We start from the raw sequence: 7,500 nt of genomic DNA, 5'->3' as shown, positions 1-7,500 counted from the left end.
TGTAATCGCTGCATTTGCACCAGTGAAAGCTAAGCCAAACCAATAAAGCTCTATTTTAATTTGATGATTATACATGCTTGTACAGCTTTGCTGTGGTGAGTTTGCCGTGGAGGTGCTGCCAGGAAACAGCTCCCTCTAGTGGTTAAATGGAGTATGACAGCCAGCAAGAAGTGTCTGAGTATCAGCGCTCATAGGGGTGAGATCTGTGATCGCTGTGGTGGAAACCGGCTGGAACGCACATGACCTTTATGCTCTTCTCCACAGCAACTTACATACACTATATGGAGAAAAGTATTCCGACGCCTGACCATTACATTGTAATGACATTGTATTCAAATACATATACTTTAATATGGAGTTGGTCCCCCTTTTGCAGCTATAACAGCTTCCACTCTTCTTGGAAGGCTTTCCACAAGATTTTGGAGTGTTTCTGTGGGAATTTGTGCCCATTCATTCTGTAGAGCATTTATGAGGTCAGGCACTGATGTTGGGTGAGAAGGCCTGGCTCGCAATCTCCGTTCCAGTTCACCCCAAAGGTGCTGGATGGGGTTGCGGTCAGGGCTCTGTGCGGGCCAGTCAAGTTCTTCCACACCTAACTCATCAAACCATGTCTTTATAGTCCTTGCTTTGTGCACTGGGGCACAGTCATGTTGGAATAGAAAAGGGAATTCCCCAAACTGTTGCCACAAAGTTGGAAGCACAGCATTGTCCAAAATGTCTTGGTATGCTGAAGCATTAAGATTGCCCTTCACTGGAGATAAGGGGCCTAGCCCAAACCCTGAAAAACAGGTGTGGCCAAATACTTTTGTCCATATAGTGTAGGTCACAATTTTTACATGTTATCCATTTATACAGCTGGATATTTACTGAGGCAATTCTGGGTTAAGTACTTTGCCCAAAGGTACAGCAGCAGTGCCCCCTTGGGGAATTGAACCAGGCAACCTTTTCGTTACAAGCCCTGCTCTTTACCACTATGCTACACTGCTGCCCGCTGCTGTTCTGAGTGGTTATTATTAACAGAGAAGGTGAGCTGTAAGGTTCACAGTCACACACTGCCTTCTGCCAGACGGTGGAAGGAACCGGGAGGATGAAACTGACCATAATGACCAGACATTTTCCTTTAAGCTTATTTACAGTAAAGATTAAAATCCACTTCTGAAGGATATTTATATTTCTATCTTTTATCTGTGTTTTCAGCTGGCCGTGACCACTGTGATGACATGGATTAAATGGAACATTGATATCATGACTGGCTTTGGGCTCAGAGAGAAACACCATCACAGAGAGGAGGGTTCCTTCAAAAGCTAATTTAATCAAACCAGTTTGTAGCACAAGTACAGCACAAACACAGCTTGGAAGAAGTATTCTTTGTTTTGCAATGAGTCCAAGTTCAAAAATGAACTCATTTCTGATAATGAGAGAGGGAGAGAAGGAAAGAGGGAGAGAGGGAGGGAGGTAGAGAGGGATGGAGAGAGGGCGGTAGAGATAACATGTCCTTTCAAGTCCCTCTTAGGAGTCCTGCTGACAGTTATGACGGACCTGCTGTTACCATGGAAACAGGCCACTGTAGAAGAAATGCTGGAGTCTCCTTAAGAAGCTGCAATACACACACACACACACACACACACACACACACACACACACACACACACGCACACACACACACACACACACGTGCACATGCACATGCACACGCATACAAACACACATACATACACATACACATACACACGCTCACACCCACACACAAATATACACACTTATACACACACGCACATGCACACGCACACGCACACGCACATACATACATATACACTCACACACACATGCTAAACCCTGGTCTGCCGTGAGGCTGTTGGGTCCTATGACCTTCTGTGCATGTCATGATCTTCAGCAACCTTTTCGGTGTGTTTCTGAGCATCTCCAGCTTTCAGTGGCAGAAGAACCGGCCCCTGCCAGGCCTCTGCAGCATCAGATCTCTTTACATTACAGACTGACAGAGCATACCCCATACCTGTACAGCACCCTTTACCCCATACCTATACAGCACTGAGTTTCTGAGATTCACTCGGGGTCTCTGAGCTGCTAGCGGAGCTGATCTCACTTGGCCTTGTGTGACTGTAGCACTGATCCAGGACTGCAGCAGCTGCGATTCCCCCCGTGGGAAAGAGGCAGCACACAGATCAGTCTCACACGTCAAACTGACCTGTGGTCGGAGGGGAGCCGATGTGCGCAGGTAGCTGACAGTCCACATGCTGTTCCAGGTGCGGTTTCCTTTCCCCACCATTCATCACCCTGTCCTGGCAGAGTGACGTCAGCTGGGGGCTGCGGAGAGGTCATTTTCGCCTGTTTCACACTGGTACTGACATCAGCCAGGGGACTTCACTGTGACCACAGGTGGGTCATAGCAGGAGTCAGAACTACAGCAGGAGTCAGAGCTGCAGCAGGAGTCAGAGCTCGAGCAGGAGTCAGAGCTGCAGCAGGAGTCAGAGCTACAGCAGGAGTCAGAGCTACAGCAGGAGTCAGAACTACAGCAGGAGTCAGAGCTGCAGCAGGAGTCAGAACTACAGCAGGAGTCAGAGCTACAGCAGGAGTCAGAACTACAGCAGGAGTCAGAGCTGCAGCAGGAGTCAGAGCTTGAGCAGGAGTCAGAGCTGCAGCAGGAGTCAGAGCTCGAGCAGGAGTCAGAGCTCGAGCAGGAGTCACAGCTTTTACCCACTCTGCAGTAGATCCGGTGATGTCAGAGGCGCTCTGTCTTAAGGCTCCTGCTGTCCCTCACCTGAAATACCTGAAACATTCAGCTTTCCTTTAGGAAATGACTTCAGGGGGATTCAGTAGTCTGGAATATTAAGCTTTGTTGAGGTGTTTCCCAGGGCTCTGTTCAAGTGTCTCTGTAATGTGAATAAAGACTTCAGGTGTGTTATAGGGGATACAGCCTGCTTATTTCATCTATTTTTGTGTTACGGTAGTCAGCTCACTGTAAGCTTGTGTTTGCTGTTATCCTGCTGAAATACAGGGTAACAGCAAGCATGGTATGGCGTATGGTAAGCTCACTGAGATAACGGTCCGCCCAAACCAATGCATACGGTGAGCTACTGAGATAATGGTCTCCAGCTGCGGACACTGATGGTAAATTGCTGTCCTGATGCTCATGTACAGCTCTGTGTGAGCTCTGACAGACACTGACATAGACTCCAGGCCCTGATTACACCCATAAACGGCTTCCTTCTCACGGGGAAGAGAAACGGAATACATGATCCAGGGCACAAATCCCAGAATTCCCTGTGATCAGGGAACATGTGATCGAGGACAAAAGCATATCCCAGAATTCCCTGTGATCAGGGAACATGTGATCGAGGACAAAAGCATATCCCAGAATGACCTGTGGGATGTCCTGTTCTGGATCACTGCAGCTCTTTTTTGTAGCTTAAGGCACATGGCACAATAAGTGGGGCTGATGCACAGAGTGATGTTATGACCCACCCAGCACGAGACCAGCAGAGCTCTCCGAAAGAGCTGAGCTGATCTGGGCTGAGCCGGGCTGAGCCGGGCTGAGCCAGGCCAGCGCTCCAGACATTCAGAGCTAACAGTTCTACAGCAGCCAGACACACAGACCTGTTCACTTCTGTTTCTGCTACTCTAATTGCTGAAAAATCACAAAGCATACCCATGTTTCCAACCGCAACAGCCACTAATTGGAAATCCACTTATAATCTGTCAATCTGCACTGTAGCTGGGGGGTGTAATTCCACTGCAAATTATGACTGAAGCGATTTTCACGGTAATTACTGTCATCAATCTGAAGGATAGTATTACTGAAGTGAGGAGTCAGGAGTGAGAGATCTCAGTCTGTGATGGCTCCATTACACTGTTTCACAGGAGCTGGGTGCTGTGACCTCAGTACGATCCTCTGAGGATACACACACTGCTCCTCTCAGAACACACACACACATACACACACACACACCCACACATACACACACATACACGCACACACGCACACACACACATATACACATACACACGCATACATGCACACACACACACACACATACACACGCACACACATACACACACACAAGCGCATGTGCACACACACAGATGAAGACATACTTCCTCATTGCAGTTTTCTCTGATGAATATTTCAGCTGAGTCAAATAAAGTAGATACAAAGCAGGAGTCTGAGAGGAGAACAGAGAGGAACTGTGTCCAATCAAATGGGAACAGAGAGGAACTGTGTCCAATCAAATGGGAACAGAGAGGAACTGTAGGTAACAGGTAACTACAGCCTAAATGAGGAGCACAGGGTGGTCACTGCAGGCGCCAGTTGGCCGCGTCTGGTGTTTAGTCTGGAGTAAGTGAGTGTCGTCTACCTCCACATTTAACAGAGACGAGCACAGATTCACCCCCTTACTGACGCAAGTCATTTCCTGCAGCTGTGTAACCTGACACCACACAGAGCAGGTGCAGGGTCAGAGGTCAGGGGACCAGCTGGATAACTCCTGTAGGACTTTCAGGGGTGTCAGTTACAGTGATCAATTTAAGTGATCAATTCCATTGATATTCCAGAGGTATTCAAGGTCACCCAGAACAGGGCGTATCTTCTGCTGTGCTACACACCACACTGCTGCTGTTTCTGCCAGCCACACACACACACCACACCACTGCTGTTCTGCCACACACACACCACACCACTGCTGTTCTGCCACACACACACCACACCGCTGCTGTTTCTGCCAGCCGCACACACACACCACACAACATTTTAAATATTTTCCAAACTATAGAGTTTATGGTGAAACAGAGTGACTGGGAAGTAAAGAGTTCAGGAATGCAGCAGGTCAGTCACTCATTCACTCACACACTCACTTCTGCCTGATACTGTGTCCCAGTGCACTGCACAGAAGGCAGGGAAAGGAAGGGAAGAGTTTAATACATCAGGCTGCTCTGCAGAGAGCTTTAACACACACACACACACACACACACACACACACATACACACTCACACACACACATACACACACACACACACACACCACACACACACACACACACACACACACACACACACACTCACACACACACACACACACACACACACACACACACACACACATACACACTCACACTCACACACACACACACACACACACACTCACACACACACTCACACACACACACACACACTCACACACACACACACACACACACACACACACACACACACTCACACACACACATACACACCCACAGACACAGTCAAAGTTCAAAACTCCTTGTTCAGAGAGCTGTCCACTATCTTGCTCAGGGTGAACACTTAGCTTGCATTTCAGACAGTATCATTTCTGTAGCTGTATATTTACTGCTGAATGTCAGAGTCAGCACCTCCCTGACACAGTGGCCATGCCACCTGCTCCCTTCCCACAATGCAACACTGCATTGCCTCCTTTTGTGACAAAAAAAAAAAGAAAAAAGCGCGCAGCCTGCCTGACTCACAAGACAGTAGAATGCAGAGTGAGACAGAAAGCAACCAGCGCAACGCGTTTATGTCATGGAAATACCGGGAACATTTTACTTTCAAATTTGGCAAAGGTCACAACATAACAGTACGATACAAGCTGTGTTTGCCAGCAACCAAACTGCTATCTGCTTCAAAAGAGTCAACCTCTAACCTGAAGAAGCATCTAAAGTAAGTTCTCTTTTCATTATTTAAGCTAATATTGATCACCTGCTAGCTATCTTACATAGTTTGGCTGCACTGGATTAGCTATTCAGCTAGTTAGTAGGCTAGTAGGTATAGTATTAAAGCTAACTAGCCAACGAGTAGATACAGTGACAAAACAAATGAAATTTCAAAATGTTCAAAACTGCGATTACTCCAACAATTTTACACCACGCATATTATACATTAAATTGTTAAGCTACTCCTTTCTCACTCACAATCTATTTAGGGTGGCTTGTGCCTTTTCTAACTCATTTTTTCATGTAATGTACAGTTTTTGAATTAACATTTACAATTCTGAAGAAACTGCGATGAAATGCCCATGGGGGTGCCAAATTGTTAGCCACAACAATGCTAAGTGAACATTCTAAAAATAACCGTTCAGAAACTCAGTCGGATGAACATTCTTTAAAAAACTATTAAAAATTAAAGATACAGTGTTCAGAAAATAATCCAAAGCATTTAGATTACATTACTTACCTTGAGTAATGTAACAGAATATGTTACAAATTACATTTTAGGACAAGTATTCTGTAGTCTGTAGTGGAATACATATTAAAAGTAACCCTCCCATCCCTGGTCACCACTGCATCTACCCCACTCAGACTCTGTGGTGCCTGCACTAAAACAGTTCCCGGAAAACAAAAAGATGAGCTCAAACGTGAGAAAAAAGACCTCTCATTAAACAGAAACCCTTTTTGCCCAACATATGAGCCCAGTGCACCAAGAGAAGACACCCTTCCATCCGAGGCCACTGATGAGAGGAGTCAGGGCAGCGAGAGCTCATCCGTGCAGATGTGAGGTGAATGTGTCTGTATGGCCACACACCCCGCCTGTGCTTGCCAATGCTGCACAAAAAATACAAAAAGGAACTTTAAGGTTTGTAAGAACATTTACATTTCAAAGGAACTGCATGAGTGAATGTTCTCAGTGTTGTTTCAGATCTCAGCCCAAATGTGATGCATTTAATTTGTCTATTCAGAGTCACGATGTGTAGCAAGAAGCACCTCATTTCCAAAGTGAGCCATTCAAGCTGCACACAAACAGGAGACACTCTCCGAGGCTGGCTTACAGCTTTCGGATAAACGCCATCAGCTCCTTATCACCTCGAGTGTTTGATTATTAATGCATTACAAGCACAAAAATATGAATCAGCTCTCGGTCATGTGAACGAGCACTTGGCCATGTGAAGACTTACTGTCTACGTCTTAAAGCCAAGCATATGAAAGCTTATTGACTGTAGATTATTAAGCCACATGTTACTGGTTTCTCCTTGCAGTAAATGTAACAGATTTCCACATGTGACAGAGCACTTAAGAAAGCAAAAGGCTTCTGCCATCAATCATAGCACACAGCTTACAGGTGAACTGCATCAGTAAATATACAGACACACCAGTGACATACGCTAGCTAAGTTGCCATGGATACTGGTGTCTAAAAAGCCAGTAAATATATTACATTTCAATATTTCCATTTAGCAGACGCTCTTATCCAGTGCAACATAGGTTACAGTTTTATCCATTAATATTGCCAGATACTTACTGGGGCAATTCTGGGTTAAGCACCTTGCCTAAGAGTACAGCAGCTGTGCCCCAGTGGGGACTTGAACCAGCAACCTTTTGATTGAGAACCGTACTCCACACCACTACACCATGCTGCTGCTCAACGGGTCATGCAGTGGATTATATGTATTTTCACACATATAATCACACTGTGGCTGACGCATAGATAATCACACTGATAATCACACTGTGGCTGACACACAGATGTCCATATTGT

General features: G+C 46.0%; 1 protein-coding gene across 1 annotated transcript in view; it reads right to left on the bottom strand.

Moving 5' to 3' along the window:
- LOC118780609 (acid-sensing ion channel 1-like) overlaps window positions 1-7,500 on the bottom strand; it is a 46,080-nt gene that overhangs the window by 9,558 nt on the left and 29,022 nt on the right. The window lies entirely within an intron of this gene.

This window comes from Megalops cyprinoides, chromosome 7 (genome assembly GCF_013368585.1).
Source record: "Megalops cyprinoides isolate fMegCyp1 chromosome 7, fMegCyp1.pri, whole genome shotgun sequence".
NCBI classification, from domain to species: Eukaryota; Metazoa; Chordata; class Actinopteri; order Elopiformes; family Megalopidae; genus Megalops; species Megalops cyprinoides.
This window is presented reverse-complemented; position numbering and strand designations above follow the sequence as displayed.